Consider the following 9,976-nt stretch of genomic DNA (forward strand, 5'->3'; position numbering starts at 1 on the left):
TTCTTTCAGCCTTTTGTTGGCACTGTCTATATCATATACAGGATTTAGATAAAAATTAAAAACAGCAAAGGGAATGTAAAAACAAATTCTCTGAGTTTTCAATTGAACTATGAGTTCTTAATTTGATGTTCTTTTTATAGAAAGATGATATATATTAGTCTAGCTTCTAGTTTACCTAAATAATAACCTATTTAAGTTTCAGATAAATTTATAGCTTTGTTAATAGTTTCATAATTATAAAGTTTGAGCCTGTTTTTAACTGTATGAATTAGTTGTTAAAAAAGCAAAATTTAAGAGATTGTACTAAATTGTATTGAGTCTGGTTATTGGCAGATTTTAGCAGAAACATCAAAGAATTTCTATAAGTAACTTGAACCACAGAAGCAGATCTTCTAGATCAAGCCTGATGGTTTGGGCTATCCTCCCTCAAATTAGTTCTGTTAAAATAGAATATCTAGGATAAATTTTCTTTAATCACTATTTCCATATGCTAGGGTTGTGACATTAGAGAAATACTGAGTTTTTTTTTCACAGCATTTTTCCTGTAATCTTTGGTTCAGCTTTACTGAATGTTAGAGTCCAGCTCTAGTGAATATTGGGAGTATGAGAGTGAATTGAATATCCATGAGCCAGGAGGGAAAATTGTCTTGCCATTTTTATTAATTTGAGAGCCAGAGTTTATACATTCTTTAAGCTAGTGTTGCATTGACAGCAGCTACCTCCATATGGCGCTGTACACACTCCAGGGTTAATGTATGCTCATACTTTGACATTTCAGTCTGACCTTAACTATCAATAACAAAGTATCTCTTATAACAGGGTCATAAATAACAGTAACTATTAATAAAGTATTTGTCAAAATAGAGTTGAAAGTAACAATCAATAACAAGGTATTTGTCAAAACAGTCATAAATAGCATAGAGGTGCTGCCTTGTTCCTGCCCTATGCATTCTGCAGGAAGGTTATCCTAAACTTATCTCCAATATGTCTTTAAATTCATTTTTTTTCTTTTCCTGAGGCAGTTGGGATTAAGTGATTTGCCCAGGATCACACAGCTAGGAAGTTATTAAGTGTCTGAGGTGGATTTGACCTCAGGTCCTCCTGACTTCAGGGCTGGTGCTCTATCCACTGCACGACCTAGCTGCCCCTTTTGTTCATTGTTAAGGAAGGTGGTGAGTCAATGCTGTGAATTGCTCACCTTACAGAGAGCAGGTCTAAAGCAATACCTGGACCAGATATATTCAATATTGGCCCTCTACAACTAAACACCTGATTGATAGACATCCATGATTTTCACTATTCCTTGATTTGTAACTTTAATGGGAATAAATGATTCAAGGGATGGCCACCAAAGAATCAAAAATGTTCAAGAATTATAAAACTGAAAATTGATTTTAATTCTTTTTTGCCAAGATTTAAGCTAGATTTAATATTCCCTTACACATTTCCTTCCCCTTGTAAACTGCACGTGCTACTCACATTCCTGAGAAACTTGCCTAAAAGGTAAGCTTTTGTCTTAGAATTTACCTCCACCTTTGTAACCTCACCATCATTCACTTTCCAGAGAAACTAAATTAACCTAAAAGTCAAATCTTATCAATTTAAACTATTGTAGCAACTCCCATCATCTGAAGACTATTTCTAATTGACCTTCTGACTTGAACCACAAGTCTTTTTTTTTTAATATTTTATTTTTTATTATTATAACTTTTTATTGATAGAACATATACATGGGTAATTTTTTATAACATTATCCCTTGCACTCACTTCTGTTCCGACTTTTCCCTTCCTTCTCTCCACCTCCTCCCCTAGATGGCAGTTTTATACATGTTAAATATGTTATAGTATATCCTAGATACAATATATGTGTGCAGAACCGAATAGTTAGAGAACTTGCACAAGAATTGGATTCAGAAAGTTAAAATAACCTGGAAAGAAAAACAAAAATGCAAACAGTTCACACTCATTTCTCAGTGTTCCTTCTCTGGTGTAGCTAATTGTTTGGGGCAATTGCACCTACCCAAACTGACTATTCAGGAGTCACTCCAAATGATGTACAGAAAGAATTTATTAGAATCTCGAGAAGCAGACCGTCCTGGCCTGTGGGCCCGAAAGGACAGCAAGGATACCCACAAGAGGAGAGTCCTTCACTTGAAGATGCTTACAACTTTTATACATTTCAGACAAAGAACACCCAAAATCCCACCCTCTAGGTTGTGATTGGTTACATAAATCTTTATCTCCCTATTTGGTCAGTGGAATGCAGTGAAAAAGGTGATATACAGCTTCGGCCACTTAATTCCTTCTTTGGACAATGGAATGCAGTCCAGGTCTCATCTAAAACCACGTGATTGGGGCCTATAAGCCTGATCTACTTTAGTTAACAGTCTCTGATCAATATGTGTTTAATCTGTAAGTTCTTCACCTTTCCACACATGATTCTGTCCATCATTTATCAATTGGAACTAAATTAGATCTTCTCTTTGTCGAAGATATCCACTTCCATCAGAATACATCCTCATACAGTATTGTTGAAGTGTATAATGATCTCCTGGTTCTGCTCATTTCACTCAGCATCAGTTAAGTCTTTCCAAACCTCTCTGTATTCATCCTGCTGGTCATTTCTTACAGAACAATAATATTCCATAACATTCATATTTACCCAACCATTCTCTAATTGATGGGCATCCATTCATTTTCTAGTTTCTACCCAGTACAAAAAGGGCTGCCACAAACATTTTGGCACATACAGGTCCCTTTCCCTTCTTTCGTATCTCTTTGAACCACAAGTCTTGAATGGGATTAAGGGGGTTTCAGAAAGAGAAGTTCAAATGCTGTAATCTCAACTCTGACTATGTCACTGTTAGCTAATTCAAAGAGAGCAAATCTTTGTTGCTCAACATTTTGCTCTGTCATTATACTGATTGTTCTAAAAGACCCTATCAGTTCTCACTTGAGTTTTTGATTATTAAGAGAGACCATTTACCCAATTTATTGCTTACTGTTAACCTAGATAATAAATTTATTATTCTTGGGGCCTTGTCTCTCAGTTAATCTTAATTTTCAAATGTAATACAACCCTTCTCTCTCTACTCGCACAGTCTCTATTCTAGTTCAGACTCTTTCTACCTACTGCCTGGACTAATGAAAGTCTTCAATTGTTTTTCTTTTCCTATGTCTTCCCTCTCCTGTCTATTTTCCACATAGCTACCTAATATTCCTAAAACTTAGATCTGATTTCATCCTTTCCTTGTTTTTTAAACATTTAATTTTGTTTTATTCTATTTCACAATTACATATAAACAAATATTTTTAACATTCATTTAAAGAAAATTTGAAAATATTTGCATTCAAGGATTCTGATAAAGGCCTCAAATCTAAGATATGTAGAGAATTGATTCAAATTTATAAGAATATAAGCCATTCTCCAGCTGATAAATGATCAAAGGATATGAACAGATAATTTTCACATGAAGAAATTAAAATCATTTCTAGTCAAATGAAAAAATGCTCTAAATCATGATTCCAGACCAGTGTCACGAAGTGTCTTAAAAGGATTTGCAGATTCAGACCCATCTCCAAGTCAAGGGACAAGTTTATTATAATTGTAACATCAATTGAAGAGGGCTAAATTCCCAAAGAATTTAGCAAAGAACCAGGAGCAAGAAAAATTCATAGGAAAAAGAAAGATCAGGTGCTTCATGTCACTGATATGTTAATTTTATGGCTTAGACTAGGTAAAATTAAGAAGTGGTCTTAGTACTGAATTCTATGGCTTAGATTGTCTTTGTTGTTACTGACCAATAGATTGTTATGTGATAGCATTGTTTGTAGAACTACAGAACTCCCAAGGCCAGGTAGCCTTAGGTTATCACTACATCTTCCCTGGGAGCTACACCACATCATTCCCCTCCTCAAACAATTGGAACCCAAATTAATTTTGGGCAAAGGGCCAAAGGTCTCATTTTCTGGAGCTAATTCAGGCTGATAAAGGGCATAAAGCTGTCTGGGCAAAGCTGAGTCCAGACTGAAGAGAGGAGACACATGATTTGAAGATGGTGGCAGCCACATCCAGGAGGTGCTGAGGCTCAGAATCAGGTAGCAGGTGTCATTCAGGTTGAACAAGTATTTGGCGGTTCATGGCCTGAGGTCTGGAAGATGAAAAGCTCACAAAAAGCTTGAATAACAGTTGGCACAGAAACAAGTTTAACAACACTCTTGTAAGTAGAGGCTTTCTACCCCTAGGGGTCAAAGACTTGGGTCATTAAAAAAAAAAAAAATGTCTGCACCACAGGACACATATTAAAAACAGATGTTATTTCCACAGTAGTAAAAACTTTAATAAAATAAACTTGTTCATTGATATAACACAAAATATCCCATTAAATTATATCTCTCTAAGAAAACTAAAATTCTTTCTCTAAACCATACTGAAGATTTGGTATATATATATATATATTTCAGATTTTGTTTCAATAATCAACAGAATAACAAGTTAGATCCCATAGATAGTGTATCAATTTAGGGACCTAATTTCATAAGATATTTATCTAGTAATAGGCAGATGACTAGACCAAATATTCATTTACCTAATTATTTAGGTTATAATGACTACATATTTTCAGATTGAAAACAATATCATCTTTTACTTGTATTCTGCTCATGATTTCTATTGACTTGCTCTGATTATAGAAATTTAGTATTAGAGCACAAAGCAGGGACATGATTATAATAGCATAAAAACAGGTTCTTCAGGCTTCAGCCTGAGAGAATATACATGATAGGAAAAAGCATCCTTAGCTCTGTTTGACTTTAGGTAAATGGTCACAGTTCACAACCAATTATGCAGTAACAATATCATCTCCTAGCCAGACTGAGGAATAATCAAATGAGAAACAAAGAAATAGAACTGGGAAATTTAGTCAGAAAAATCTGACTTTAAGCAAAGTCCAAAGTTGTCCTCCCTTTTCTTGCCCAGATAGACATCCACCTGTGACAATTCAGGATGACATCGCTCTGAGTAACTTTGTTACTGACAATAATCCATCAGATAATCATATCCAATTCAAAACCCAAAAGAATATCACTTACAGTTCCAAGAGATTTTCTCTAATAGCAAATTCTACTAACTATAGCTTAGGGGTAGATCTATTGAGCTCTTTAAAAAGTTATTTTAAAATTGACTTAGTTTATGAAATTCCCTAAATTCTAATTAATGTTCCAGTCAAGCTGAATTATCATTTGGTTATTTTTCCAATACACACAAACCATTTCTCTTTTGTGAGGTAAGAAAGGGTTAAATACTAGTTTTTACTGACAGGCCCCCAAAAGTCTGATTTCCAATAATGCAAATGCAGGCTGTTTGGTGCCAGAGTTTTTAAACTAGCTGGTAATTGCTTTTCTGTTTTCCTAAAGTTCTCAAACTCTTTAAATCTTCTGTTTACATTGTCAGTGCAAGTAGATTACAATGTACACATCCCTTTAGTGGGCTTTGATTAATGCTCCTTTAAAACTGTTTTTACTATCATATCTCAAATAGCAAATGCCACTGAACTGAGTATATTTTCTTCCTTTTTCTCTCACCCCTCAATTCATGTATCCCTGCTGCAGTCAAGAAAGGAGAAAAGGGGGAAAAAGAGGAAGAAACTCTTTCCACTATGCACTATCCTCCTAAATCCTGAGAAGCCCAAGCATGGTAATCTTAATTTAGGTGAATTTGCTGCCAAATTACTTTACACACGCAAAAATTATTTATCTCAACATTAGCATTTATCTTGGTCACAACTAAAAATCCATGTAAAGTTATCAAATATGAAGCAATCATATCTAACAAAATAATTGTTAACATTCCTATAGTACTTGCTTTAATTTATGCTAAGCACTTTTGCAATCATGTGATCTTCACAACTGTTGAGGTCAGGAACCAAATGTTGAGGTGTAGACCACATGTTGAGGTCTACATTTGGGGTACCTAAATGAAATTAGGGTTTAGTTAAGGTCTAGTGGCAGGTTTGGGGTACAGGGAGTTCCCCTGCAACCCCCTTGGATTCGGCGCAAGGATACGGCGGTATTTGAGGTCTAGTAGCGGCACAGAATTCCCAATAAAAGCATTTATTGGCCCTGAGAGCTAGATTGATAAAAGAGGTTTATTACTGAGTTTAGAAATAGGAGATAGGTGAAGGTAGAGACAAGGAGGGCACTGGACAGAGGGTCCAGTGGACAGAGGGTCCTCACATGGCTACCATGTTTGGAATCTCTGCAAAGAGGGGTTCCCAGCGTGGCCCTTTTGTAATAGGAGACTTAGCTTGAGGGGCTTTTGGGTGTAGCCCCAAAGTTGGCTCAGATCTGGGTGGGGCTGGGACAGGTCCGGATCTTCTATTGGAATTCAAAGGGACCAGGATTAGTGAGTCAAAGGGTACTTTACATTAGCTAGGGGGGGTTGGGAATCAAAGATTGGAATCTTTCCTGCATCATAACCACCATTATTATATTATTTCTATAGATCACAAAACTGGGCAGAGATAAAATAATATGTCATAAATTACAGAGCTAATACCTTTCTGCAACTGAAACAGAGAATGGTGGGCTTACCAAATGCAGAGACTGACTAGCTTTTCCATCTCACAATGCCATGCTGGGTGCTTCCAGGGGCACCCGGACTCCCAGGCAATTGCTGGACAGAAGTTGATGAAGACTGGGGTGGCTGGTTCTAGCATATCCCTGTGGTGGCAGTTTCAGGTGCCAGGACTCAGGGAATGCCAACCATGGGTCCAGACCTCCACTCACTCTACTCCCACCTCCTCTGCTGGGAGTTAGGATTGTTGGGGTGGTTGGGGAGCTGCTTGGGTAAGGTGTGTGGTGTACCCACTGCTGTTGCTGTTTCTTCCATTTCTATAGGTGCAGAATTTGAGTTTCTCTACAGTTCTTAAGCATTGTCTTAATCTGACCTGAGATGAAAGGAGCTAATACACATGGGCTGTATTGATTTAGCAATCCCCACAACTGAGATACATTCATGACTCTGGGGAGAGGAGCATGCTGAGTGATTAAGTTGAGGAGAACCCTTCTGGGGGTGCTACCTTGGCCTTTATATAAAGTGAACAATATTTTCCTTTCCCAGTGAAGCAGAAGGGGACTCAGAACAAGAGAGGAGTCCAGGAAAAGTTAGCAAAAAGTTGCTGTTTACTTGGTTAGTTTTTTTTTTTTCACTCTCTTCTTTCATAATAGAATTATGCTGAAATTATCCCCAATGTCTCAGGAATTTTTTCTTAATTGACTTAATTAAACTTAACATGACTAATTGCCAAACTCTTTAATCATTGCTTTCAAAATCTTGAGAATCTACTAAGATATTATTTTATCAGTTTTATAATTTTAATTAGCTAGCTTTATTTCTACAGTCCCCAGCTTGGCTAGAACTAAGCTCCACACAAAAAAAGCAAGCTTTCCCCTTTTTAAGGTGACAGTCAAGGATGTTAAGAAATCTCTTCCAGTATTTTAACTACAACATAGTTTTTTTTTTTTTCCTTGCTAGTTGCATTGTTACCTTTCCAAGTAACAAAATCTAGTTCACAGAACAAACATGACACACATTCTCTGCGCAGAGATGCATATATAGACAAAATGACATGAAAGAGGACTATCCCATCTGCGCTAAAAGCCATAAAATTTCTATTCCTATCAGTGTCTTGTTACTTCTAGAGTCCCAGAGAGGGAGAAAAAGGTGGCAGAGGTTTCCTAGTTAGGAGAGAACTATCCCAAGAATCACAATAATTCCCAAATCTAGGAGTCCCCATTTGGGAAAAGTTTACTGAGTTTGGAGCTCCTGGCAACGTAACAAGCCTTCTTAGATGCTTGGGATATCCCATTTATAGACTGGGATATAGCTTTTTGAGGGAGAAAAGAACGGGGAGATTTATCTTGACAAGGAAGAGGTGAAGCCAAGGGAGACCATATTCTTCACCATGTGGAACCACCCAATGTTGGGGTTCACAGGAGATCCCAAAAAGATTGGGATTCCAAATCAGTGTCATGAGGTGTCTTAAAAGAAATTGTAGACTAGGACCCATCTCCAAGTCAAGGGGCAAAGTTTATTATAATTGTAACACTAATTGAAGAGGTCTAAGTTCCAAAACAAATTAACAAATAACTAGGAGCAAAGATCAGGTGCTTCATATGACTAATATGCTAATTGTATGGATTAGAAGTAAAATTGAGGAGCATCTTAGTACTGAATTTTATGGTGTAGATTGTTTCAGAAACTTTGTCATAACTTTGTTATTATTGACCAACAGATTTGTTAGCTGACAGCCAGTATTGTGTGTGGAACAATAGCATTCCCAAGGCCAGGTGGCCTCAGGTTTAAGGATAGGTAGTTATAGGGTTAAGTAAGGCTAGGTAACCTTAGGGTTATTACTATGTCCTCCCCAGGAGCTACACTACATATATAGTTCCCTGTCCCCTTGAGACTTGAGATCTTTGGGTGCATGTTTGTTGTTTTAAAAATTGCAAGCTTAGTAAGAATGCATTAAAAAGATCATGTATTTACTAAGGGCAGATTCAATGCTAAGCCACGGAGATACAAAGAGGATACAATTTCTGTCTTCAAGGAGGTTATATTATAAAAGAGGGAGACAACACACACACGAGTGGTGGCTGGTGTCAGAAAAGTGACTGGTATAGTAAGTTAACATGCTCTTTCTAGGAACACTTTTTTTTCAGAATAGGAATGGCCCAGCTATTCTGGAGTTTTAAAACCATACTTAAATTTATTTGCTTTTGTTTTTAGTAAATGCTTTTGATCTAATTTTCAACTTAGCCATTCATCTGGGGTCATTGTGAAGAGAAAAAGCAAGAATGAGAATTTAGTGGAAATAGGGACAGAAGAACCAAGCAGGTGATATTATTAGAATACTTGTAGGCCCAAACCTGGGCAGCTAGGTGGTGCAATGGATAGAGCCCTGTATTTGGAGTCAGAAGACTTGACTTTCAATCTCGAGTTAGACATGTTGTATAAACCTAAACAAGTCACTTGCCTTCTCTCTGCCTTAGTTTTGCCAACTGCAAAATGAAGATAATATTATCTATCTCATAAAGTTGCTATAAGGATCAATAGAGATATTTGTAAAGTGCTTAGCATATAGTAGGTGTTTAATAAATGCTGGCTACCTACCTTCTCCAAGTTGAGGTTTGAGGGAAGGAAAACAGGTGTGAACTTGTAGCTAAGCCCACCACCTAGTGGTTTATGCAGCTATAGCAGATAACAATAGCTGTTCTAACCACAGGGACCAGAAGATACATTGTTCCTAGGTGAAAGAGAGAAGTGCTTCAAAAGTATTTAATAATAAATACATTTTATAAAATGTTTTTAAATCATCCATCATCCCTAGATGGAATTGTCCTTTGTGACAAGCAAAAATATACAATAATGAAAATATTGTATAATAATATATTCAATATTTTGTCCTATTAGGTGCCCACTTCTTTAATGTGAATGATGAAGTATTATTCAAAGTGAATTTTGTGGGGAGAAAATAACTCCATCTTGTTCTGAATTAGCTATTTTGCTGTATATGAGCCATTATGAGCTACAAAACCATCTGCAGCAACTGATGCCCTTCAGGTTCTTCTTTATGCCTGGCACATAGCTGGTACTTAATGTTTACCAATTGATTGATTCTTCCTCTTATTCATACAAAAAGATTTAGTTGCTGAAGATGGAGAATTCCAGAGACCTTGGAATATCTTTGTCCTTCCTCTGACCTAATGAGCATCTGTCTTTGATATATAACTAACTATATTAAGAAGATAACTTTCTTACCTATCTTCACTTGCAAATTATATATATTCCTTTAACAAGTATGCTATTTTATTTTGCATGGCTATCTGCATTTTAAAGGGTGATCATCCTTTTTCTTCCATTCCTATAATATGCAAATGTTATTCGCTGAATTGTGAATGATAACTCCCAGCTGAT

This window comes from Sarcophilus harrisii, chromosome 1 (assembly GCF_902635505.1).
Source record: "Sarcophilus harrisii chromosome 1, mSarHar1.11, whole genome shotgun sequence".
Lineage (NCBI taxonomy): Eukaryota > Metazoa > Chordata > Mammalia > Dasyuromorphia > Dasyuridae > Sarcophilus > Sarcophilus harrisii.